At 39.7% G+C, this 27212-nt stretch overlaps 1 long non-coding RNA gene across 1 annotated transcript in view; it reads left to right on the top strand.

Moving 5' to 3' along the window:
• The first annotated feature begins 4986 nt into the window (after positions 1–4986).
• Positions 4987–27212, top strand: part of LOC118150528 (uncharacterized) — a 111310-nt gene continuing 89084 nt past the window's right edge. The window contains exon 1 of the long non-coding RNA XR_004738631.3: positions 4987–5265. This is a non-coding gene — a long non-coding RNA (uncharacterized LOC118150528). The remainder of the gene's footprint in view (positions 5266–27212) is intronic.

Raw genomic sequence — 27212 nt, 5'->3', positions numbered from 1 at the left:
CACACACACACACACACACACACAATTGTGACCTGTATCTTGTCCAGACCTCCTATCTTGTTCAGTGACTAAGAATGCCTAACTTCCTGGGAATGCAGCCCAGTAGGTCTAAGGCTTATTTTACCTAACCCTTATTCAAAATGAAGTCACTCTGGTTCAAATGCCTCTGATGGTGGTAGAGCACACCAGATTGCAGAATAAAAATACCTGCATTTGAATCCTATCTCTACCTCCTAACTTTGTCAGGTTACTTAATTTCTTGGTGCCTCAATTTCCTCATATATAATATATGGATAATGATAACCCTTTGTAGGGATGTTATAAGATTAAGTTACTGCATGTGAAGTGCTTAAAAATATGCCTAACACTAGTAGGTACTCAAAACATGTTAGGTAAAATTAACTCAGATATCATCTGCATAACCCTAGTACTCTCCTTAAATTACCATCCAGTCATTCTAAATCACACGATCCTGCATATTTCTTTCTTGCTTTTTTTTTTTTTAATAGAGACAGGGTTTCTCCATGTTGGTCAGGCTGGTCTCAAACTCCTGACCTCAGGTGATCTGCCTGCCTCAGCATCCCAAAGTGCTGGGATTACAGGTGTGAGGCACCATGCCCGGCCTATCCTGAATATTTCAATCAAAGTATTATGTATCATAATTTATAACTGACTTGCTTGTCAGTCTCTTCACCATCACATACCCTCTAAAAACATATACACAAAAATGACCTGCAAGAGCACAAGTACCTTGTCTACTTTAATCAGTGCTGTATCTGCTGGGTTTAGAACAGCACCTGGCACATAGCAGGTGTTAAACATTTGCTCAGCCAGTAAATGTTGTTAAAGAAATCACTGGTATTTTTTAAAGATAGCTGGGGCTAGGCATGGTAGCTCATGCCTGTAGTCTGAACACTTTGGGAGGCCAAGGTGGGTGTATCACCCAAGGTCAGGAGTTCGAGACCAGCCTGACCAATATAATGAAACCCTGTATCTACTAAAAATACAAAAATTAGCTGGGTGTGGTGGCACATGCCTGTAACCCCAGTTACTCAGGAGGCTGAGACAGGAGAATTGCTTGCTTGAACCAAGGAGGCAGAAGTTGCTGTGAGCTGAAATCGCACCTCTGCACTCTAGCCTGGGTGACAGAGCAAGACGCCGTCTCAAAAAAAAAAAAAAAAAAAAAAAAAAAAGCTGAGCCCCTAGTGGTGGCAACAATGAGGATGAACAGACCTTCTGAAATATATAGCTTCTTCAGTAAACTTAGTTAATTTCAGTGGTTGAACCTGGGAGGTGGAGGTTGTAGTGAGTTGGTTGTGTTTACCTACTTTCCAAAAGAATTTGGCCTTACAGAGAAAAACTCAGCTACATTTAAAATGGGGGAAAAATAAAGAATCAAAACAAATACAAATCACATAAAATTGAGGGCTACATTTATCTGTTAATGCACAAAAGTGGTGGTGACAGGAAAGAAGGGCACCATATAGGTGCTTTGGAAATGTTACACCATGTCATTGCCATAGTAAACCTGTTAAATAGATTATTATCCCCACTTTATACCGAGGATATTGACAGCTAGACAAAAAGTATTTTATAACCGTAAGTGATTAAAATGGACCATGCCCATGCCAATTGGTTATGGAACGTGAATTTTCATTGGTTTCTGTAAGAGACATTGGAGAAAAGAATACTTGTATAGAAGGCAGTGAACAGCAGTTGGGTAGTGTTTTCCATCAGTTTTACAGGACATTCTGAGATGTTCTTCAAATGATTGTTTCTGATATACTGGTCCTTGATTTAAAAAAATTAGGGCAAAATGGTTAGAAATAATATAATGAATATGTTTCTAAAAGGAAGTAAAATACAATAATTAAGACATAGAGCTCTTGATTACATGATTTTATTTAAGAATAGAGCCTGCTGGACTTCATGACTAAAACACCAAAAGCACTGGCAACAAAAGCCAAAATAGACAAATGGGACCTAATTGAACCAGCAACCAACAGAATGGGAAAAAAATTTTGCAATCTACCCATCTGATAAAGGGCTAATATCCAGAATCTACAAAGTACTAAAACAGATTTACAAGAAAAAAAAAAAAACACCCAGAAGTGGGTGAAGGATATGAACAGACACTTTTCAAATGAAGACATATGAGGCTAAGAGACATATGAAAAAATGCTCATCACTGATTATTAGAGAAATGCAAATCTAAATCACATTGAGATACCACCTCACGCCAGTTAGACTGGCGATCATTAAAAAATCTGGGTATATACCCAAAGGATTATAAATCATTCTATTATAAAGACACATGCACAATTATGTTCATAGCAGTACTGTTTACAATAGCAAAGACCTGGAACCAACCCAAATGCCCATTGATGATAGACTGGACAAGGAAAATGTGGCACATATTTCCTTAGTATTCCACATCATGGAATACTATGCAGCCATAAAAGATGATGAGTTTGTGTCCTTTGTAGGGACATGGATGAATCTGGAAACCATAATTCTCAGCAAGCTGACACAAGAACAGAAAATAAAACACTGCATATTCTCACTTATAGGTGGGTGGTGAACAATGAGAACACATGGACACCGGGAGGGGAGCATCGCACAATGGGGTCTGTTGAGGGGGGCCAAGGGAGGGACATGGAGAGAAATGCCAGTTGAAGGTGATGGGGAGTTGGAAGCAGCAAACCACATTGCCATGTGTGTACCTATTACAACAGTCCTGCATGATCTGCACATGTACCCTAGAACCTGAAGTACAATTTAAAAAAACAACAAAAACAGAATAGAGCTTGCTGATTCTCAACTCATGGAAGATTAGCTTATTTCTTAGATTGATTTCCTCAAATATCAATCATCTCAGCTTTTTTTCTCTTATGCAAAAGTAATACAACTCACTGTAAAGCATTGGGATATATAGAGAAATTTTGATGAAAAAAACATGTCATGCATATTTCTGCTTCCTATCAATTGTGACTCTTAACATTTAATATTTCTTTCCAGACTTTCTTTTGTTGTTTTTTTTTCAGACCGAGTTTCGCTCTTGTTACCCAGGCTGGAGTGCAATGGTGCAATCTCGGCTCACCGCAACCTCTGCCTCCTGGGTTCAAGCCAGTCCCCTGTCTCAGTCTCCTGAGTAGCTAGGTCTACAGGCTCGCACCACCATGTCCAGCTAATTTTTGTATTTTCAGTAGAGATGGGATTTCACCATGTTGACCAAGATGGTCTCAATCTCTTGATCTGGTGATCCACCCGCCTCAGTCTCCCAAAGTGCTGGGATTATAGGTGTGAGCCACCATGCCTGGCCCTCTTTCCAGACTTTTTAAAATTGCATTTCTCTTTATGTGTATGTTTGCATGTTTATACACATTAAAAGATGGCAATAAGGATCTCTATTTATAGCAGAGTGGGAAACTAGTTACCCTGAGCTATCCTCCCATGTAAAACAACTAAAAATGCTTGATAAACTATTTTTAAAAACATTTTAATTACATCATTGAACTCACTAGAAAACTAAGGGACATGTTTAGAAGAAAAAAAGGGAGTGAAACTGGGAATCCGGAAACATAAATGAACACTAAAACTGATTTTTGCCTGAGGGCATGTTTCAGACTCTGATTTTGTGCTTCTCTTTGATAGCTTCTTGAGACAGGGGTGGGATGACCAATGCATCCCAGTTTGCCTGGCGTACCTGGTCTTTATTCATATTGTCACTGCATAATTATGAATAGTACTCTTTTTCATTCAAAAGTATCCTCATTTGGCCAGTAATTTATGTCATCACCCAAGGCATGAACAGCTTGATATCATTGAGATAAAAGCCTAAAGAACTATTTTAATTTAGTCATTCTAAGTGTGTTTGGAGTCATTTGAGTGTATGAATTCCATTTTGTTCCTGATTTTTTATTAGATAATGGATATATTTTGTCTTAAGTTATTGGGAGCATTTTTAAAATTAAATATATTGACATAATTACCGTTTGAGGAAGTTTGTTATGTTTTGTTTTTACCAGTTTGTTATTTCCTTAAAAATTTTTTGGCATACAAAAGTATTACATGTTTAGGTCATCAAATCTTTCTTTTCCTTTGCAAATTCTTTGACTACTTTTATGTTTTAAAATTTGTTTAAAACTTATACCAAGAGATTAATAATTCATCTATATATTCATTTCTATGCTTGGAGGGGGTTTGTTTATCTAGAATGTATTTGGGTATATAGTTTGAATATCTATCTTGAGTCTTTTGCCATGTGAACGATTATCTCAAAATTATTTGAATTGTTCCTCCATTTTTTTTCTCGCTACATTATGCTGTTTTCTTTACCACCCACTCAATTTTTATTTAGACTTAATTCTGTGTCTGTGAAATGTAATCAGTTCTATCAGTGTCTGTCAATTCTTCTGCCAGTACCACTTAGTTGGGATTTTAGCAAGAACTAGACAGCAGTCAAGTCAAGACTGGGTTCCTTGAGTTTAGATGTTCAATGTAAATCAGTGAAAAATTGGATGATATGTTCTAGTCATCAAATGTCAGCATGAAAAAGGTATTACTTGTTAAGAAAAGGCAGAGACCTGATTTATGTATTGTTACATAGGAGGCTCTGATTATACTTCTAAAGAGGGTCTGCTCATGGCATTCTGTACCTTAAATTAGGTATCCAGGATGCTTTACAGTAATCCCCAGTTCTTTCTCAGACTCACTCCAAATAGCCCATGGTCATGAGGGAAGGGGTGCTCTTTTCGGGTCCACAAGGGGGCATAGTTTTAAAGGCAAAAACTTCCCAGCGCCATGCCACCCTCCCATGTCTCTACATCCGGGAGATTTAACAGTTTCTGTTTTAATTTTCGCGGGCGCGGGAAACAGTCAAAAGTCAATCATTCCAGCGGAAGTTTAAGGGAACGCTTTTCATTAGCCAGGGAACTTGGAGGAGGTGGGAATTCCACCCAGGTTAAAAGTCCCTGTTTCCCTCATCCGGGCGAATTTCCCCTCTGGGATCCCCTTCTACACAGTCTCTCTGGTGGAAGCTTTCTCTCTTCCTCTCCTTTTTCTCTTTCTCTACCTAAATAAATCACTTTCTGCAAACACTGTTTGGGGTCCAATATTTTACAAGGGCACCTGCATTGTCCCTTCTCTCATTCTTAAGAAAGCAAGAAACCAAGAGCCTGGAGCCCACTGGGGAGAGGTCTAAGTGTTCCCCTGAACCCCAAAACCCCATTTGGTGAGCCAGCCAGGAGAAGACGACTTCAAATCGTAAGTAAAACTAGCCCCATTCTGTCCTCTTTTTTTTTTTTTTAAAGAGATAGGCGTGATCTGTCCTATCTCTTTAAGAGTACTGGAGTAGCCCATCTTAAGTGGCGTGGGCCAGCCAGAATTAAAAGTGCAGTTTTGGGCCAGGCGCTGTGGCTCACCCCTGTAATCCCAGCACTTTGGGAGGCCGAGGTGGGTGGATCACAAGGTCACGATATCTAGACCATCCTGGTCAACATGGTGAAACCCCGTCTCTACTAAAAATACAAAAAAAATTAGCTGGGCATGGTGGCGCGTGCCTGTAATCCCAGCTACTCAGGAGGCTGAGGCAGGAGAATTGCCTGAACCCAGGAGGCGGAGGTTGCGGTGAGCCGAGATTTCGCCATTGCACTCCAGCCTGGGTAATAGCGAAACTCCGTCTCAGAGAAAAAAAAAAAAAAGTGCAGTTTTGGCCAGGCGCAGTGGCTCACGCCTGTAATCCTAACACTTTGGGAGGCTGAGGTGGGTGGATCACGAGGTCAAGAAATCGAGACCATCCTGGTCAACATGGTGAAACCCCGTCTCTACTAAAAATACAAAAAAAATTAGCTGGGCATGGTGGCGCGTGCCTGTGATCCCAGCTACTCAGGAGGCTGAGGCAGGAGAATTGCCTGAACCCAGGAGGCAGAGGTTGCGGTGAGCCGAGATTTCGCCATTGCACTCCAGCCTGGGTAATAGCGAAACTCCGTCTCAGAGAAAAAAAAAAAAAAGTGCAGTTTTGGCCAGGCGCAGTGGCTCACGCCTGTAATCCTAACACTTTGGGAGGCTGAGGTGGGTGGATCACGAGGTCAAGAAATCGAGACCATCCTGGTCAACATGGTGAAACCCCGTCTCTACTAAAAATACAAAAAAAATTAGCTGGGCATGGTGGCGCGTGCCTGTGATCCCAGCTACTCAGGAGGCTGAGGCAGGAGAATTGCCTGAACCCAGGAGGCAGAGGTTGCGGTGAGCCGAGATTTCGCCATTGCACTCCAGCCTGGGTAATAGCGAAACTCCGTCTCAGAGAAAAAAAAAAAAAAAGTGCAGTTTTGGCCAGGCGCAGTGGCTCACGCCTGTAATCCTAACACTTTGGGAGGCTGAGGTGGGTGGATCACGAGGTCAAGAAATCGAGACCATCCTGGTCAACATGGTGAAACCCCGTCTCTACTAAAAATACAAAAAAAATTAGCTGGGCATGGTGGCGCGTGCCTGTGATCCCAGCTACTCAGGAGGCTGAGGCAGGAGAATTGCCTGAACCCAGGAGGCAGAGGTTGCGGTGAGCCGAGATTGCACCATTGCACTCCAGCCTGGGTAATAAGAGCAAAACTCCGTCTCAAAAAAAAAAAAAAAAAAAAAGGGTGCAGTTTTGGCCGGGCGCAGTGGCTCACGCCTGTAATCCAAGCACTTTGGGAGGCTGAGGCGGGTGGATCACGAGGTCAAGAGATCAAGACCATCCTGGCCAACATGGTGAAACCCCGTCTTTACTAAAAATACAAAAAAATTAGCTGGGCATGGTGGCATGCGCCTGTAGTCCCAACTACTCGGGAGGCTGAAGCAGGAGAATTGCTTGAACCCAGGAGGCAGAGGTTGCAGTGAGCCAAGGTCGCACCACTGCACTACAGCCTGGCGCCTGGTGACGGAATGAGACTTTCTCAAAAAAAAAAAAAAAAAATGCGGTTTTTTCCTCCAAGCTCTCTATCTGCTTTCCCTCTCTTTCTCTATCCTTCAGCTATTATCTCTGGGACAAAAACCTGTGGAAGCCTGTGGAGCAGATTGGGCAAGCACTCCCCCTGGGCTTTTCCGCCCCTTGCTGGCTGGGAACTGGGACTGCCCGCAGCCCAGCCCTGGAGGCTAGGCCCAGGCTTGTGCAGCAAGCCGCAATTGGGCTGGAGAAAAACAGCAGGGGAGGGGCGGGGTGTAGCCCGAGCCTGTGTAAAACTGCAGCCAGCATGGGACTGGGAAGCACGGCGGCATGGCGCAGGGTTCTGGCAGGCCTCTCTGGCATCTCCGGTCATAGGCAGGACTTTAAAAAGGCTCCCCAGGGTGTTTGCCTGCCGGCCCCAGTTCCCTGTGTGGGCAGCGCCTCAAAGAGTGGCCCAAGTGCGCACATGGTTCTGGCGGTATCTACGTGTGGGAACAAAAGCCACGGGGGCGGGGCACAGTTCCTGGAACTCACAGCCCGCCCAACGGCAGCTGCAAATGCGGCTTTTAAACTCACAGCAGCAAGTGGTTTTTTTCTCTCAGCTTGCGTAGGCTGGGAAAGGAAAGGCTGCTGCTGGCTGTCAGCCCCGCCCATCTTTCAGGTGGCCACACCACCTAGGTGCAGCATTCTCATTTAGATATGGATTAAGAAAGCTTTCTGCAGGCCGGGAGGTGGCTCACGCCTGTAATCCCAGCACTTTGGGAGGCCGAGGCGGGTGGATCACGAGGTCAAGATATCGAGATCATCCTGGTCAACGTGGTGAAACCCCGTCTCTCCTAAAGATACAAAAAATCGGCTGGGCATGGTGGCGTGTGCCTGTAATCCCAGCTACGTAGGAGGCTGAGGCAGGTGAATTGCCTGAACCCAGGAGGCAGAGGTTGCGGTGAGCCGAGATCGCACCATTGCACTCCAGCCTCGGTAACAAGAGCGAAACTCCGTCCCCCCCCCCCAAAAAAAAAAAAAAAAACCTTTGCCTGAACACGAGTGGCCTATTAGCACATTTGGTTATCCTGTAGGCCCTGCAACTGCAAGGTTGCTGGTTCAGACCCTATGAAAGCTTTCTGAATTTTCCTAACAAGTGGCCTGTTAGCACAGTTGGTTAAGGTGAAGGCAACTGCAAAGTTGCTGGTTCAAATCCCTAGTGGAGCCAGTCTTAAATTGGGGAGACCTTTTGGAAAATTCAGAAGCTAAAGGCGATGGGACTTTCTGTTTGATGTATAATTTGTCTTGCTTAGGATTGGCTCTTTCTCTATGGCAGAATTTTCCCATCTAGAAGATCATAGTTAAACCTGTTGCTGTTCCCAGATAGTCAATGGCAGGCCTCACATCCCTAAGGGCATTTTCCTACAATAGAAAATGGGTTGAAAAAGGAGGCTGGGTCCTAAGTGTATTGTTCCAGCGTCAGCCATGTGACCTGCCTTCTTTAAATGGTGTGCTCTAATGGTCCCTGACTAGAAGTTTACCCTTCTGGGGCAATTTTATAATCTGGCCATGTAAATTGGGCTTTTGCTAGGAAATACTGGTACCCATCTCCTAAGCCTCACTGGCCTTGTCAAGGACTCGTTGGTACAAACCACTTAACCCAGCAGCCCTTCATGCCTCCATAGTGGTCACTGAAGGCATGCAAACAGTAAGCGACAGTGTCCTGTGATGTTGGTAGGCGTAATTCAAATCCACTACATGGGAGGCCCCCCGAAAAAAATGATCACGCATCTTGGGCACCAAAATTTCAAGATACTAACTGGAAAATGCTCCATTACCAGTATCTTACCTGAGGAATGCCTCAGGTCGAGTGGCTGTAATTATTAACCAGGAATGCTGGCATTCCTTGTGTTCAATTTCAGATGGGTGCCAATCTTCCCAAAATCAAATAAATCCCCATTAAAGTGTATACTGGAAAATTGGGACCAATTTAACACAAACCTTTAAAAAAGAAGCAGCTTATCTTCTGCTGCCAAACAGTGTGGCCAAATTACCCTCTACCAAGTGGAAAACTCTGGTCTCCAAAAGGAAGTATAAATTATGCCACTATTCTACAATTAGACCTGTATTGTAAAAGTAAGGGTAAACGGTGTGAAATTTTATTTTCCCTAAGGAATAAGCCTCAGCTCTGTCAGGCTTGTACCCTATACCCTACTCAGACCTCCTCAGAACTACGTCCATATGTGGAACTCCCTGTGGCAACTACCTCCACCAGTGCCAACCAGGGCTCCTCAGCTCCGTACCCCAGCAGGAGCCAGAAAGGGCCAAAACGGCCAGGGCTTCTCAGGCTACCAAAATGCCCCAACTCTGCCCCCTACAGGTAGTAGAAGGAGAAGTGGGCCTGACCAAAGTAAATCTCAAACTCCGATGATCCTTTTCATAGTGGAAAGGGAACCCGTCTTTTTCTAGGAAAAATGCTGCTGTTTTGTAAACTAGTTAAGTGTTATTTTAATCAAAGTTAAAGAACTCAGGAATCAATCAGACACAGGGCTAAAGACCTTCAAGAAACAGTGTTGTGAAGCTTGTTTAACATCTAACTGTCCTGGCTCTGTTCTCTCCTAGGCTCCTTTATAACCATTCTATATTTGTTGACCTGTGGGCATCTCATCTCTAACCACCTTGTCACATTCGTTTCTTCTAAAACCATAAGGTCGCAAATAATCCTGCCACTGGATCCCCGGATGTCCTTGGCTTGTGGACTCTGTCATGGACCTCAGGATCAACCTGCACCCTGAAAGGCTCCCCTCTGGGGGAAACCTCAACTGCAGGACCCCTTGTACACCCCCTTTCAGTAGGAAGTAGTTAAAAAGCAATAAACGCCCGTGTTCCAACAGAAGTTAAACTTTCCCGTTCAGAGGGGAGAATGAGGGAAGGTGTTCTCTTTCCACGTCCACAAGGGGGCATAGTTTTAAGGGCAAAAACTTCCCAGTGCCATACCCTCCTCCCATACCTCTGGATCTGGGAGATTTAATAGTTTCTGTTTTAATTTTCGTGGGCACGGGAAATGGTCAAAAGTCAATCACTCCAGTGGAAGTTTAAGGGAACGCTTTTCTTTAGCCAGGGAACTTGGAGAAGATGGGAATTCCCCCCAGGCTAAAAGTCTGTTTCCCTCATCCGGGCGAATTTCCCCTCTGGGGTCCCCTTCTACCCAGTGTGGAAGCTGTGTTTCTCTCTCCTGAATTTCCCCTCTGGGGTCCCCTTCCACACACACACTCTCTGGTGGCAGCTTTCTCTCTTCCTCTCCTTTTTCTTTGTCTACCTAAATAAATCACTTTCTGCAAACACTGGGGTCTGGTATTTTACTTTATAAGGGCATCTGCCATGGTCCCCTCTCTCATTCTTAAGAGGGTGAGAATCCAAGAGCCTGGAGCCCACTGGGGAGCAAGCTAAGCATTCCCCTGAACCGTAAAACCCCAACAGTCATACATGCCAATTAGAACAGGATTGTGTTCAGTAATTCTTCTCAATAGATCTCTATCTTCATTACTGATCCAAATTTATACTTCCACAGTGTTGCAACGTTTGTACAGGAGTCTTTTAAGGAAGCCAGTGATGTGAATGGAGTACATTCGGGTCCAGAGAACACTCGGGTTCAAAGAATATTCAGGTCCGTTTCTATAAGAAATGAAATCTGTCTTAGGCTTCTAAAATTGCATTCTGGGAAGCAGTTATGATCTGTCACTAACCAGCAGTTGAAGGAATAACTCGCCCAAGGGCAGAAGAAAGGACTGTAGTTTATTCCGGTGGTGAAATAAGATTTCAGAGACTATCCCATGGATTTGCAAGTAGTTATGAAAACTCTATTAATTTATTTTAGAAGAAATAGTGGCTTCTTTTAGAAGAAACTATAGATGTGTCACTCAGGAAAGAAATACGTCTCTAAGTACCAGTTTCAATTTCATTTCACAATTACCAGTGTATAAATGAGAATGTTTTCAGTTGCATACGACTCCTCACCTGACTCAAAATTGTTAAATTACAATGGTAATTTATAGACTTATATAACTGAATAATCCAGAGATACTGTGATTTTTACATGCTCTGGTTCAGTGACCAAATAGGATCACTAAGGACCTAGTTTATTTTTGTCTTTCATATCTGTTTCCGATGGTGTTGACATCATCCTAGTGCCAGTGACTCCTGAGGTCACAGATGGCTATGAACAACTCCCTATGAATATGTCTCCTTGTTCAGGAGACAAGTGGATGTTTCTTACTGTTCCCAGTAATGATAACGTGTTTAGGTTTTTGGAAAGTGTTGCAAATCATCTAATAGAGAAAGTTTAGGATTCTGTTGCCCTAAAGGAGAAGAAAATGGATCCTAAGCAGCAAACCAAAGCTGTCTGCTATACTCATTATTCAGCACTTTAGAGACAGTTCCTAAAAGAGCCTCTGAAGGATGGTTTGTATTAAAACAGCTGGCTGTTCCAGTTGAGCCCTGTAGAGACCCTAAATACTCCTGAATTGCAATCAGCAACTACATATTTACTGACTCTCTACTATATGCTAAGCAATTTCCTGTCATTGAACATATCCTAGGAAGAGTAAAAGGGAGATGTTTCTCATCAGAGAATACTGGGTTCATTAGAAGTAAAATTTGCAAAACTTGTGAAAAAACTACTCTGTATATACAAAGCGTTTGTTGGCTAGCCTGGCATTTGACCAGCACAGAGGCAGCTGAGCCACCACTGTTTTCTCAGTGTAGCTGCTTCAGTGTTCCCTGTCCACAGTCTGAATCTGTACCATATTCAGATATACACTGGTCATAGTTGAGGTTTTGGATAAATAGGCAGTGTATCTAGAGGTAGAGTCACTTCATTTCAGCATATGTGTAGTTGCATAAGTTTTAGGACTGGAAACAGCTGATATCAGTGGCCATAATGCATGAGGGTGGGATGCGCTCATGCTTCATATGTCACCCCATTTGGCACACTAAGCCTATATGAGGAGGAGAGCATTGCTTTTGAACAAGGGAGACAGTTTCCTTGTGTTTTGTGTGATGATGGCAAGTCAAATAATACTGTCCATGTATTTCTGTTATTGCACTCACCTCATCGGTTTGCTATATTTATTTTCCTGATTGTCACCCCAGCTAGTCTGTAAACTTTCAAGGTCAGATATATTGACTGATTAGTTTTACTTTGAAGTTCCAAACACAAAACTTGCATATAACAGGTGCTTAATATATTTGCTCAGTGAATGAATGTGTAAATGAACAAATGTTTACTATTAGGTTGGTGCAAAAGTAATTGCAATTACAACATAATAGGTTGCCTAGGTGCATATGTATTGAGTATTTTTTTTCTTTTTTGTTATACATTAAGTTCTGGGTACATGTGCAGATCTTGCAGGACTGTTACATAGGTATACACATGCCATGGTGGTTTGCGGCCTCCATCCCCCCATCACCTACATTAGGTATTTCTCCCAATGTTAGCTCTCCCCAATCTCCCCACTACCACCCCGCTATCCCTCCCCTAGCCGCCGACCCCGCAACAGACCCCAGTGTGTGATGTTCCCCTCCCTGTGTCCATGTGATCTCATTGTTCAACACCAACCTATGAGTGAGAACATGCGGTGTTTGGTTTTCTGTTCTTGTGTCAGTTTGCCGAGAATGATGGTTTCCAGATTCATCCATGTCCCTGCAAAGGACATGAACTCATGATGAGTATTGTAAGTATGTATGAGGCCTTTGTAGGTACTACAAGGAATGCTTGGTTAGACACAGACATTGCATCATATCTGAAGTGTGATGTATACTGTTGATATTCAGTCTAATAAAATTTAATACTCCTAAATTGAAATATAGAAGTGTAGTATGCAAAAAGAGATAGAGTCTGGTGATACATTTTTCAAACCTGATCTGGGTGAATTGGGGCAAATTCATTTTCCCTCTGGGTTTCAACATTACTATCTTTAATAAGCCTTAAAAAACAATATATTTTCTGGAGCTCTCCTCAGGTAATCTGTGGGAACTCCAAACACCTCAAATTTATCCTATAATGTTTTATCCTAATGGAGGAAGGGGGCTTGTGTATACTTATTGATTACTTCATTTAAATTCTATGTGGCATTTGTTGTTTTCCTCCTGTCCTCTGATGTTGAAGAGATATTGGCAGCTGCACCAGTATCTGTGTGTGTTTTTGTTTTGTTTTGTTTTTTGTTTACTTTTTAGCAATAACCATTCTGGTAGATTTGAGATGGTATTGCATTGTGGTTTTGCTTTGCATTTCTCTAATGATTAGTGGTGTTGAGCAGAACACTGTGTGCCATGTTCCAAAGGGCTCCTGATATGGTTGGGATTTGTGTCCCCACCCAAGCATCCTGTCGAATTGTGATACTCCATGTTGGAGCAGGGTCCTAGTGGGAGGTAATTGGATCATGGGAGCAGATTATCCCCTTGTTGTTCTCGTGACAGTGCATGCATTCTCAAGCAATCTGGTTGTTTAAAAGTGTGTAGCCTGGCCAGGCACGGTGCCTCACACTTGTCATACCAGCACTTTGGGAGGCTGAGATGGGAGAATCACAAGGTCAGAAGTTTGAGACCAGCTTGACCAACATGGTGAAACCCCACCTCTACTAGAAATACAAAAATTAGCCGGATCTGGTAGTGCAGACCTGTAATCCCAGCTACTCAGGAGACTGAGGCAGGAGAATGGCTTGGACCCAGGAGGCAGAGGTTGCAGTAAACCAAAACTGCGGCACTGTACTCCAGCCTGGGTGATAGAATGAGACTCTTGCCTGAAAAAAAAAAGTGTGTTGCACCCCGCCCCTTCACTCTCTTCCTCCCGCTCCAGCCATGTAGGACGTGCCTGCTTCCCCTTCACTTTTATCATGATTGTAAGTTTCCTGAGGCCTTCCCAGCCATGCTTCCTGTACAGCCTATGGAACTGTAAGTCAGTGAAACCTCTTTTCTTTATAAATCTCCCAGTTTCAGATAGTTCTTTATAGCAATACAAGAATGGACTAATACAGCTCTTTGCCACCTGCACTATCTCTGTTACCTAAGCTAATAATGATAAAAGAAACATCTACCATTTATTGAGTTTATGCTAGTGTGGAAGTCTATACTAAGCTCTTTAAATGGATTATCTCATTTATTCATGATGATCTTATGAGAAAGATACTAATCATAGCCATGTTTTATAGATGAGGAAAGTGAAGCATAGAGAGATTATATATATATAACTTGCCCAAATTCACATGGCTTGGAAGTGACAGAGCAAGAATATGTATCCATATCTGTCTCTATCCAGAGCTCAAAATCAACCCATAATAGGTACTATTCTAAAATAGTACTAACTTATGTTCCTACTATCATATGGGACGTGAGGGACATAGTGCTTAGACTTGTTCCTTCAGTGACTGGACCACTGCCTTTCAGCTGGATGTACGTCTCTTGCCTCATCTTCCCCTATAGTGTATTCTTTTTTAAGAAGTATCCCTTTCCTCCATTTAAAAAAAGCTCATTCTCCAGACAGGTTTGATCCTAAGCTGGTTTTTGTATATTTTTATATTTTGTGGTTTTGTCAGATTTTTATGAACTATTTCATTTTACCAGTTACTCTCTTTAGTATATCATTTTTGCTAATGGTACATTTTACCTAACTGGCTTGTCATTTAATGTTCTAGGTTCTATTGATTTTTTGTATATTGTAGTGTTTGTAGAATGCTTTATCATTTTTATTCAAGTGTTTAATTATCTTGGTTAATTTCTCTCCTTTACTTTTTTGTGTTTTTTTTTCTTCTTTACATTAATATATTGGTAGACCCTATAAGAATATGGTAAGTTTAAAACCATTATTTCCACTTAGTGCTTCATGTTTGAGATTGGTTTTAGATCATTTTACTGCTTTTAGATTTTATCTTATTTCCTTTGCTGTTTCATTTTATAAAAGCCCATTTTGTCTCATTTATAGTACAGTCTCTCTTTTATGCTTCAGGGAATGGGGGAGAGACTGGAGATTGACGGGGTGAGAGTATGAAGGAGATCTATGTGTGTGTTGTGCCCAACACATTCTGTTCCCCAAGAAGGAGAGATAGAACCTCTCAGTCAATCTGCTTCGTATGCTGGCCTCGTCAGTGTTCTCCCTTCAGAAAAGGACTGTTGGGCTCAAGATTGGTGCTAATGGTCCAGTAGTAGTACTAATAGTAATAGTAGCAGCAACCGTTTGATAGATCAAGTGTGGAACTAGGTGTTTATAGCATATCTTTATTGTGTCTTCCCAATATCCTACAAGTAGGCATTGGTAGTTTCACTTTATTCATGAGGTTTCCAAGGAGGTTGGAACTCTGTGAGATTAAATCATTTGTTAAGTCTGGATTTGAATCCAGATCTGTCTCAGTTGTAAAACTCCTGTGTTTTTATATTTATGTTTTATGCATAGGACTCCTGAACACACATACCTATTGAAAAACATTATTCCCTTAAGGAGAGAGGAGAGATTTTCCAAGGATTCTCCACTTCAACCTGAATTCATCTAGTTCTTATTGTAAAGGGAACCCTCCCTACTGCAACCGGGCGTCTGGGTCCATTGACTGTGCAGAACCAAAGTTTTTTGTCAGCTTAGCTGATACAAAGATCCAGTGTTCCTGGGGGCGTAACAGCCTCAGTATGAAATTTTGTCACCTTGGCTGACTTTCCTACTTCCAGCTTGGCTCAAATAAGCTGCTTTCAGTATTCAGAAACCCCTATAAGCAGGCCTGCATCCCAGCGGTTTTCTCAAGGCAATGTATCACTTTTGCCTCTCTGTTAATGAGCAGTAGAAGTAGCTTTCCTCAGCAAAATCTGTGTCTTTTTGTGAACAGACCTGCCGATGCACTGAATGTTTTCCTCTTTCCTTCTATTTTTTTTTCACATGGTTATTTAAACAGTTAACAACCCACCCAAGAAGAACGTGATGGCAAACACCCAACAACACCTATTCACCAACTAATATAAAGTTTACTTTTGCAACCATAGTTATCTACTGCTACCTGCTATGTAACTTACTCTTGAAGTTCATTGTGTATTGAAAATAATTTACATGAAACCACTTAAGACTACCTGTTAAGTAGACAGCAAGCCTAATCTGCCATCGAGTTTCACTTAGCAGAAGTTTTATTTTTTTCTTTCTACAGTTTATGTGTTTATGTATTTATTTTGAAATGGAATCTGGCTCTGTCACCCAGGCTGGAGTGCAGTGGCATGATCTCAGTTCACTGCAATCTCCATCTCCCAGGCTCAAGTGATTCTTCTGCCTCAGCCTCCGGAATAGCTGGGATTACAGGTGCCCACCGCCACGCCTGGCTAATTTTTGCATTTTTAGTAGAGAAGGGTTTCACCATGTTGGCCAGGTTGATCTCTAATTTCTGACCTCAGATGATCCTCCTGCCTCAGCCTCCCAAAGTGCCAGGATTACAAGCGTAAGCCACGATACCCAGCCCCTTCTGAAGCTTAAAAGCACATTTGGATGTAACGTAATAATTTTTCCTTTTCCTATTGGAAAGTTTCCAGAAAGAGGTATAAGAGTGTTTTCTACCTCCTTGTTTGTAAAAGTTCAATTTATTGTCCTAAGAAGGTAACTGAAAGAACTACTAAATATTGATAAGGAGTGTAAACCTATTATGTGCTAGTTTTATAATATTTACTTGCTAGGGGATCTCTGGAAAGACCGCAGTGCTGAGGATCAGGAACGTATGCTGTACTAACAATCAACCATAACATACTGGACATGTCACTTTGCCTAAATCTCAGTCTTCCATATATTTAAATGTGTGCAGGAGGGAAAAAGAGTGAGATCAGATGGTCCTTGTATCTTTAATAGAATCTTTGGTTTATATGTCATCTGTTAGGGGACAACCCCATCTCCAGCTCTCAAATGAGAAAGAACAGTATAGAATTATGGATTTGGAGCTGAGAGAACGTAGCTTCGGGCAATAATTCTCAATTTATTTTCTCTTGTCTCTGACTCCACACTTTGCCCTCCTTTGTCGTACTGAATTGGGACTGTGAGATGTTTCTCCTTTGCCAGCTGGCTTCTTGTTAGGCTTTGTCAACAGAGGACACTGGGGGGACATTGCAAGGCAAGACAAGGAAGAAGCTTCCCTTATTTCTGTGTTTTGTCCTCCAGTGGGATCAGTGTCCTGAGTTACAGTCGCTTTTAGCTTAGTAGCTTTCCCTCTTCAGCTGTAGTCCACATCTTCTGGCGTGATTTTTTCCCACCACAGAAGTCATCTTCACAGTTCAGCTGTGGTCTATGCTCTCCAGCAAGTTTCTCAGCTCCCCAGTAATGGATTGCTTCTGAGGTTCAGCCGTAGCTTTAAACTTCTGACAAGCCCCCCCTGGCATGCTGTGTGTCCCTGGTAGTCCTATCACTGCACTCAGAGGACTGCGTCTCAGCCTCGGGGAGGGCTTCTTCAGAGTTTCTATGCATCTGCTTTGTTGCTTCTGCCTCAACCCCGGAATCTTCCTAGTTAACTATGTAACAATTATTATTCTTTTTATTATTCAAAGTACAAATGGGGTTTCTGTATGTCTCCTGAATAGCTCCAGACTGATAAATTTAATAATTGTATATATATATATGTGAATATGGATGTATGTATATATGTGTGTGCATATTTTTAATGACATGTGATAGAGGTCTGAATGAACTAACCACAAATAAGATTTTTGAAGGTAAGATTAGAAAAGAACATATAAATGTCTGAAAAATATATCAGCAACGTTTATCCTCACATGTAGAATCTGCCCCATTTATATTTGGGCCAGCTCTGTTAGCAAAGGGGGCCTGAGTGTGGAGAAAAGTTTAGGAAAATGAAAATAATAAAAACACTTAATTATTGAGTTCCAAAACACTAACTTCAGAACAATTAATAAAGTAGTTTTACTATTGTTTTTGAACTCAATTAAAGTCTTTAAAAATTAAATTGTTTTTAACTCATGATTTGTTACCTCAATAAGTGTGTTTGCAATTTAACTGGTTTTGGAGTTGCTGTTTTTGAATGTAATAAAAGTTTTTAATTTTTTTCCTTTTATTACCTTACTTGTTTTAAAGCCTTTCAATCAAGCTTTTCTCTCTACTTATAGAGCCCCAAGGACCAATTTACAGAGTATCAGTGCCCTGCAGGGAAGCAGGTAGACAATGCCTATAAGTTAGCTGACGCTGTGGTGAAATAGATGTGAGGACAGTAAATTCCTTATATAGATAAGTATTTCAGGCTTCCAGGCACTGTTCTTTACTCCTCAAATCTCACCTATAGGATGCCCCCCCATCCCCAAATCTTGGCTGATGCTTTTTTGTGAAACTGAATCATCAGAGGCATTGCTCATTTTCCTACCACCAACCCTACAAAAATATAATCTGTAGTCACTTCCTTTTTCCTCCACATCTAATTACTACAGAAAGAAATGAGTTTCCCTTATCAAAAGCCAACTCCTCTGTTTATACTCTGGATCCCATCATCTCCTGCTTTCACAAGGCTAATTAAGTCCGTTATCAACACTCCCTCTTAAAATTTATTATTTTCATTAACATAAAAATGAACTATAATATTTTCTTTTTTGTTTTACTTCTGAGATACATGTGCAGAACATGCAGGTTTGTTGTATAGGTATACGTGTGCCATGGTGGTTTGCTGCACCCATCCAACCTGTCATGTAAGTATTAAGCCCTGCATGCATTAGGTATTTGTCCTAATGCTCTTCCTCCCCTTGCATCCCTCCCACCCTGGCAGGCACCAGTGTGTGATGTTCTCCTCCCTGTGTATGTGTTCTCAATGTTCAACTCCTACTTATGAGCAAGAACATATGCTGTTTGTTTTTCTGTTCCTTTGTTAGTTTGCTGAGAATTACGGTTTCCATTTTCATCCATGTCCCTGAAAAGGACATGAACTCATTATTTTTATGGCTGCATAGTATTCTATGGTGTATATGTGCCACATTTTCTTTATCTAGTCTATCACTGATGGACATTTGGGTTGGTTCCTGGTCTTTGCTATTGTAAATACTGCTGCAATGAACATGTGTGCCTGTGTCAGGATATGAACAGACACTTATCAAAAGAAGACATTTATGCAGCCAACAAACATATGAAAAAAAGTTCATCATCACTGGTCATTAGAAAAATGCAAATCAAACCACAAGGAGACACCCTCTCAAGCCAGTTAGAATGGCAATTATAAAAGTCAGGAAACAGCAGATACTGGCGAGGCTGTGAAGAAATCGTGACACTTTTACACTGTTGGTGGGAGTATAAATTAGTTCAACCATTGTGGAAGATAGTGTGGCTACTCCTCGAGGATCTAGAACCAGAAATACCATTTACCTGAGCTATAATATTTTCAAACCTCTTGTCTCCATTTTCAGCTCACATTTTCTCTTGAACCCAAAGCAGTCATCCTCTTGCCCATACCGCTTCGTTAAAGCAGGTTTAGCCAAAATCACAAACTCCTTCCTTGTAATCACACCTAAAGCAAATGTCCCAATCCTCATTTTACTCAATCTTTCTGTGAGTGTTGACCAATCCCTACTTGAAACAGTTCCCTCTTTTAGCTTCTTTAACACTATAGTCCCTTGATTGTCTTACCGGATATTTAATTTTAGTTGCTTTGATGGCACATTGTCTTCTAAATATTGGGGTTCTTCAAGAATACATTCAGCTCTTTTTTTCTTCTTTGCATTCTTTCCTCAAGGGATTTTCTCATTTCCACTGGAGGTAACGACTGTTGGTATGGCCTGAATTGTGACCTCAATAACAAGGGTGCTACCAGTCTGAAGTTAGGCGGTTGCTGAGCAGGTGTTCTCACAGAAGTATTTGTATCTGTGTGTAAGGTTGTAATGGCCAGATTCTTTTCTTTCTGTCAGACATTTACATTATCTGTATTTACTTACAAAATCATTCCCCATCTAATTAATCTATACTTTTTGTTACATGATCTGCTTAGAGGTTAGCATGAGAATGAACAGGGTCAAAGAATGCTTGTTTTACCTTTTTGCCAATTTGCTATCTCAGAAATATTTACTGGTTCATTAATGATCTAAGTCTTTCTAATATAAATAACTAAGATTCAGTATCTAATTTGTCTATTACATAAATGTTTCTTGAATACCAATCATACATCAGATAATGGGGATATAACAGTGAACACTGATGAGAACAACACTATTCCTGCCCTCAAATAATCTAGAGACCTGAGAGGCTTAGGTAGGTACAACCACACAGTGGATAAGTTAACAAAAAATAAAAGTGACACTCGCAAATTCCCATAGTAGTGCTATAATTAATCAAGTATACACAATTTACCGGCAGTTTGGAAGTTATTGCAATTTTCCCAGTTTGCAAGTTAGTAATGTGGGATTTAAAGAGAATAGATAATTATAGATATACTTTAACCCAGGAATCCCATTTTTGGAACCATATATCAAGAAAGTGACTAAAAAGGAAAAGCTATGCCTCTTTTGTACAATGATATTTATATCTGCATCATCTATAATAACAGTTTGGAAATAACAAAAATTCATATGTTTGGGGAATTGTTAAAATATTGATAGTATAATGTCTTAGGTTCAGTTTTCATAGGAAATAGATCCAGAGGCTAGGATTCGAGTAAAATTAGTTTATTTGTGAGGGAAACAATCATCAGCAGGATAGTACAGACATGAAACAGGGAAGGCAAAAGATGCATTCTGGTGTGTGAATAGCCTAATTGCTAGGAGTCATAGGTTGAGATCTTTTCCATGAGGTTGCACCTTCTTCAGCACTTCCTCCTAGCCATGGGCATAGCAGGAATGGCTTTTTGGGGTTGAAGATAGGGTGGCGAATATCTCTTATGCACAGATACTAAAACTGACAGTTTTAAGTAGTCTGGAGCATATTTAAAGGTCAGCTAATGTAACAGTGCAATGATATATTTCCATTAAATGTAAAAAGTTAGTAAACGATGTAGATATTTGTAAACAAGTAGAAGAAAAATTTTCCAAACAAATGAAGAGCACAATACCATCCATAGAGTGTGTATAAGCATGGAAAAAGTAGTTATGTCATTAGAACACATAGAATCTTATTTAAAAAATTGTTGAACAGATACCTTTTTAATATTATAAAGGTATCTAATAAATGAAAATGTTCCAGCAATGTTAATTGAAAGACTCTTCAATTAGACATCAATAAACTGATACCTTTTAAATGCTAACAGTGATGATTTTACAGAGGTAGAATCAGTGAAAGTTAGTGAAATCTTGGGTTTGGTAGAGGAAGAAGTGAAAGGCATCAGGATGCACTGAATGTTGTGACTGCTCAACTGGATGGACGGCAGCAGTGCTAGAGAAGTCAGAAAGATGATCTGATATTAAGGCAGCAAATTATTAGGTAAAGATGAAGGACTTTGATGTTGTTAGGAGTGTTTTTAAATGTGACATTAAGGCCTTGAGATATTCACCTAGGATACCAATCTCTGAAATGTAGAGAAATGAATACTGGAGAAAGTTTAGAAATCAAGGTGAAAATAATGTCACACATGTAGGTTACCACCCCAAAGTGCTGAAAAGGTACTTAATAAGGAAAAGTCCTTCCTTTTTAAAGGCAATGGTTTTCTTCTTAATTATTCTAATACATTTTCTTAACTTTCATCTTTCCAATAGAGATTAGGAAGACAATCTTTGCTAATTAATTTCCACAATGCAAGTTTTAATGAAAGGAGATAAAACACTTGAGGAGGCAAAATAATTAGTAGATACTGTTAGTTTATACATTTTATTCTTATCAGAACATGGACATTTGTTGCCTGGCGCCTTCGCTGGCATTAATCTCATCTTGTATCACTGGACCATTGCCATTGTTTGGTTTCAACATTGTCAAGATATCTGCTTGTTTTACTCCTAGATTGTCTCTGATGAAAGGATGAAAGCAGTTAAAATTATACAAGAAACTACTTTGTCGCTACTTTCATGGTTTTACTTAAGATGCTCTAGACATTGACATAAGTAGGCCACAGTGTTTTATTAACATCAATTAACAAGAAAGCAACATTTCTTTTATTTGTGCCATTAATATGGGCAAGGGATAAAGAAGGTGCAGTAAATTTCTAATTTAAATTTGGAACTCGGTTAAGGGAGAAAGTTTGAGTTGTGCATGTTTGTAGTTCTGAGTCATGGCCAATTTTTTTTTTGCATAAGCCATCTGCCAGTATAATACTTTTAATGATACATTTACTTGAAATTCTTTTCACATGCTCCCCTGAGTTCCTGTACTCAAACAGATCAGAAAGAATATTTGGCTTAGGCATTTGGGGCTTCTGTGATCTACTGTCTCTATTGATTTTAGTTGACAATAACTTTCATCATTCAGTGTGTCTTCTCAGGGGCGAATATTCCATTTATCTTGTCTTTTTATTCCTGAAGATCTTTGATATGGTTTAACAGCAGTACACAAGTTTTATAAGCTGATGTGTTTGGATTTTGCTAAAAAGTTGTGTTTCACAGGAGCTAACATGTGGCCATCTGATGTTTTAAATCTTATCAACATTAATTTTGGGGGGGGCAGTCTAAATAGAGTCAAAACTTGATTTTCACAGAAGGATTTTCAGAGCTTCACCGATTAGGCTATTTAAAGGAGTGACCTAGTGATTTCCTTTTGTTCTTACTTTTATTGGTTTGTCTTTCTGAATGTATTACTCTTGATTACTTTTAGAATCAGAACATCTACAGTGTATTTCACTACTTAGTTTGTTATATTTTTACTACTTATTGATAAATCTCACTTTGTCTCCAATATTTGCAGAACTATTTTATCAATTTTATTTTTAATTTTCAGTGTATTCAATACTTAACATCAGACTTACTCATTACTTATTTCCAGAATCCTTTCAGAGTTTCAGAAGACTATTTCAGTACAGTGTATTTATTTGTTGAACACAGTTACTAAGGACTTACTCTTCACTAGGTTCAACAGGAGGCACTGGAGATATGGAGATGACTGAGGCCCACCTTATCCTCATGAGAGCAGCATAATATACTGGGAAAGGGCGGAGATTTCTGAGTCAAACCTGGATTTGAGTCCCAAGTGTGAAGGAGAACTTTATGTGTCAACTTGGCTAGGCTTTGGTGCTCTGTTGTTTGGTCAAATGCCAGCCTAGATTTTGCTGTGAAGGTATTTTTTTTAGATGGAATTAACATTTAAATCAGTTGACTTTAGACCCTAAGAGCAAAGACTGAAGTTTCCCAAAGAAGAATAAATTCAGTCTCAAGAATATAACATAGAAGTCCTGCCTGAGTTTCCAGTCGGATTCCCTGTGGAATTCAGACTCAAAACTGCAACATAAACGCTTACTTGGATTTCCAGCTTCTGGCTTGCCATTTGGAATTTGAACTTGCCAACATCTCCCTCTTTCTTTCTCTCTCTCTCTTTTTCTCTCTGTCATATATATACATTTATATGTAATTAGATATAGATATGTAGCTATAGGAATATATATAATGACAGAGCTATCTATATCTAATTACATATATATTGTATATATAGACATAGCTACATATCTACATGCATATATGTGTGTACACATAGAGATATCTATATAAATATATGTATATATGTGTATAAATATATATTTAAGCATATATACATAGAGATATCTGTAAAAATATCTATACCTATATCTACGTTATAGACTATTGATTATATTTCTCTAAAGAACCCTGACTAACCAGCTCTTTTACACACCAGTTAGACTGGTTAATTTGCCTGTCTGAGCCTCAATTTCTTCTTTGGTAAATGGATCTTACTGAGGATTAAATGAATCAATGTATGTGAAAGAACGAACACTATACCTGGCACACATATTAAGTACTCAATGAATAGTAACTCTATCTTCATAAGTTATTTAGTGACTAAAGGGTTAGATGATACAGGCAGTACTAGAGATAGAAATTGCTAGCATGGAACAGAAGAGAGGAATTATCTAAGTCTTGGGATGGGGCAATCAGGAAAGACTTTCTGGAGAAATGGATACTAAAACAAAGTCTTAAAAATTGAGTAGAAAGATTCATTCATATAACTGAATTTGCTCACAAAAGGTGTTGTGCACTTACTCTATGCTGGACCCTCTGATGTGCATTGGGACAATAAAAATAAATAATATATAGACAATTTATTAGATCTAGAATGATGAAAAAGAGGAAGCTCAGAGAAAATGGATATTTAAGTACCCAAGTAGAACCATGGCTTGTGGAGACGAATTCAGATGTTGAAGCTGCCTCTGGAGAGGACATATAGCTTTTCAGCTGCCATGTTTTAGTAGCAGCCCTGTCTCAGTTGTGCCTGAGTCACAGGACCCGACCGGAAAGGAATGATTTAATTTTAATCCCAGAAAAAGGCAGGGGTGATGGAGGCTTGGATTCAGTTTCTCCCCACACTCCTGCCCCACTATTAAGGCAATTCTAACTGAAGCAGAATAGTTGAGAGAAAACCTCGATTGAGAGGTTTTCACCCAGATATAATAGGTCTCTAGAATGAAGTAAAAGAAAAAATAATGGTTAAAAATATTTAAAGATGTAATAGCTAAAATAAATTCACAACTAAAAGATTTGAGTTTATTACTGAACCACAACAATACTGTGCAGAATAAATATATTAATGTGTATACATAAAATTATATATATGTGTATATATGTGTGTGTATACACAGAATAAATATATTAATGTGTATATATACTCATGTGTGTATATATGTGTGTGTGTGTGTGTGTCTACACACACAGACACACAATTGCATTAAGCAGGATCTACTTATGGGATGAAATAACAAAATAACTTGACTTTTTTTACCCCTTACCGATTTTTAAAATTTAATGGGTGAGTTATTTCTCTTCAACTGGGAAAGAACTCTAGATAGTGCCATTACTTTTCTGATTATACTTAAGTAAATGAAAACTGATTATCACATTCATCACCAAGCGCTATATAAATCCAGAAATTATAATGTTAATATTCATATAATAATTGACATTGCAATGTTCAAATTTAGAACTTTCTTGTCTTCTTTTCTAGGACTTTGTAGTGGGAAGCCTAAAGTCAATCATAGAGAGTGGGTATACTAGGCCTCATTTCTCATTCTTTTCCACATCCTCTTCAAACTTGGAATACAATGAGGAGAGCATTAAGAAGAGAAAACTTTTGTTACGTGACAGGCTGCTTAGATTATTGGCCTGGAAATGTTTCAGAGCTCACTGTGTGTTCCATAGCACACATGGTACTTCAGACCTTGCTCCAGCTCACCCCTATCATTAAGGATGTATCATCTGACATTCTCTTGGTACAACTAAACAAATTTCTATTTCTGTTGGTCACTTACTCCTAGGAATCCGAAGCTCTATCCCCAATGTTTTCCTACTGAGGTCAATGTCAATTATAGTAAAATATAATTTATTTTATTATACACTGTATTTTCAAATATTTTTAGTTTTCAAAAAATGTTTACCTAGAAAAAATATGTGGGCATGTGAACACTCTGGATTATTGTTTAATGATATGTTAACATTGTTGTATATAAATGGCTTTTGAGTCAATTAGGTTTGAGAAATCTTGGACAAAATAGAGCAGGCTTATTTTCTTTACAGCTTCCCAGAGCTTTTAATGCACTTGGCTAAACATTAGCTATGTGACTTTAGGAAAATCACTTAATCTCTCTGTGCTGTTTCATTATTTGAAATAGGGATGAGAAAATACTTACCTCATAGCATTGCACAAATTAGATTACATGATGTATATCAAGTACTCAGCATAATGCCTGGCCGATAGTAAGTCCTTACAATTGGTAGTTACTGATACTTGTTATGATCATGGTTCCTGCTGCTGCCGCTAAAATATTCCAGAGACTTGGTCATAGAAACCTTCCCTCAGAGAATGTCCCTGGACTCGTTCTGCAGAACATACTTTGGGAAATATTGCACTCTCTCTCTTTACTTTTTTTCAACTCTGCTGTCTGTGCTTTGCATCTTCAAAAACTGAAATAGCACACAGAAAACTTTTTTAACCTGAAAATTGGGTGTTTTCAGTTATTTCCATTTAGCTGTTATTTAATGAAATATAGGATTATTGAAAATTACTTTTACCTATCTACAATATTATATTGAGCCTCTCCATAATCTTCACACAGCAACTGGCTATACCCATTGTGAATTCTAGAGTAGTTTATGAAAAAGGGTACTTGCTCATGGCCACTTCGGAGCTTCTAAGGCAGTTCCACAAAGTGCAATTGGTTTGCAAAGCATAGCAGCTTGTGTATATTTCACTCACCCTGGGAATTGCAAGATATTTTTCATAAATTGTCTCTTCAGGTCAGGGAGTGTTTAAGAATTAACAATCCTTTTCAGGCAAAGGTAACCTAGTTTTGTACCCCCAGGAGTCACCCCAGCTTGCCTAGATCCTTTTATCTAGCTAAAGTTATAATTGGTGTAAGATGAGAATTGCTTTCCCAGCCTTTGACAATTTTGAAGCCTACTTGGAGAAAATCAATTAAAAATTAAGAAAGCTCTTCAAGAGTTTTGAAAGAAAGGAGCAACATTAGAAGCTGCTCTACCACTGAAAGCATCTTGCACCTAACTCTTCTCTTGATGGTGGCTGTGGTTATGTTGAGGAGGAGAAAGAAAAAAAATGGGGCTGCGTGCTTTGTATCTATTTACTGATTAAAAACTCTGGCATCTAGGAAGCCAAGATGTGATATAACAGACATGCAGAGATCAGGAGATCTGGGTTTGAGGCGTGGCTCAATTCTGTCATTGAATATCTTGTGACTTCCTCTACGTTTATAAAGGAAGATTATTATGACTTGAATTTCATGTATTTTAGCCACTGCATCATCAAGGTGAATTGCTTTTGAGACGTAAGCAATATTTTAAAGTTAGCTTTCTTCTGTAAAATTTACACACTAAAATTTTGTACAGGAGAAAAAGGCAAATTAAACTAAACAGTAAAAATATATATTTGGTGTCCTTGAAGTCATAAGTTTAATAGTGACAAAGTAGCCATAATTTAACCTGAAAATTCTGTTATTATTAGAGGATATTGGCCCTTTGTACGTGACGTTTATGCAAGTGCTTTTCTCTTCTGCCCAACAGATTCCTTATCTAGAAAATGTTAGAGATATACTAAGATACTTTCCAAATCTAATGTCTTTCAATCTTGACGTTTTCAAACCATTGTGTGAATACTATATCCAGGATTTTGTTCTGACCAATGAAAAACTGTATAAATACAAAAATTAAGTGATTA

This window comes from Callithrix jacchus, chromosome X (genome assembly GCF_049354715.1).
Source record: "Callithrix jacchus isolate 240 chromosome X, calJac240_pri, whole genome shotgun sequence".
Classification (NCBI taxonomy): Eukaryota; Metazoa; Chordata; class Mammalia; order Primates; family Cebidae; genus Callithrix; species Callithrix jacchus.
Note: the sequence above shows the minus strand (reverse complement) of the source record. Positions and strands in the feature narration are given on the sequence as shown.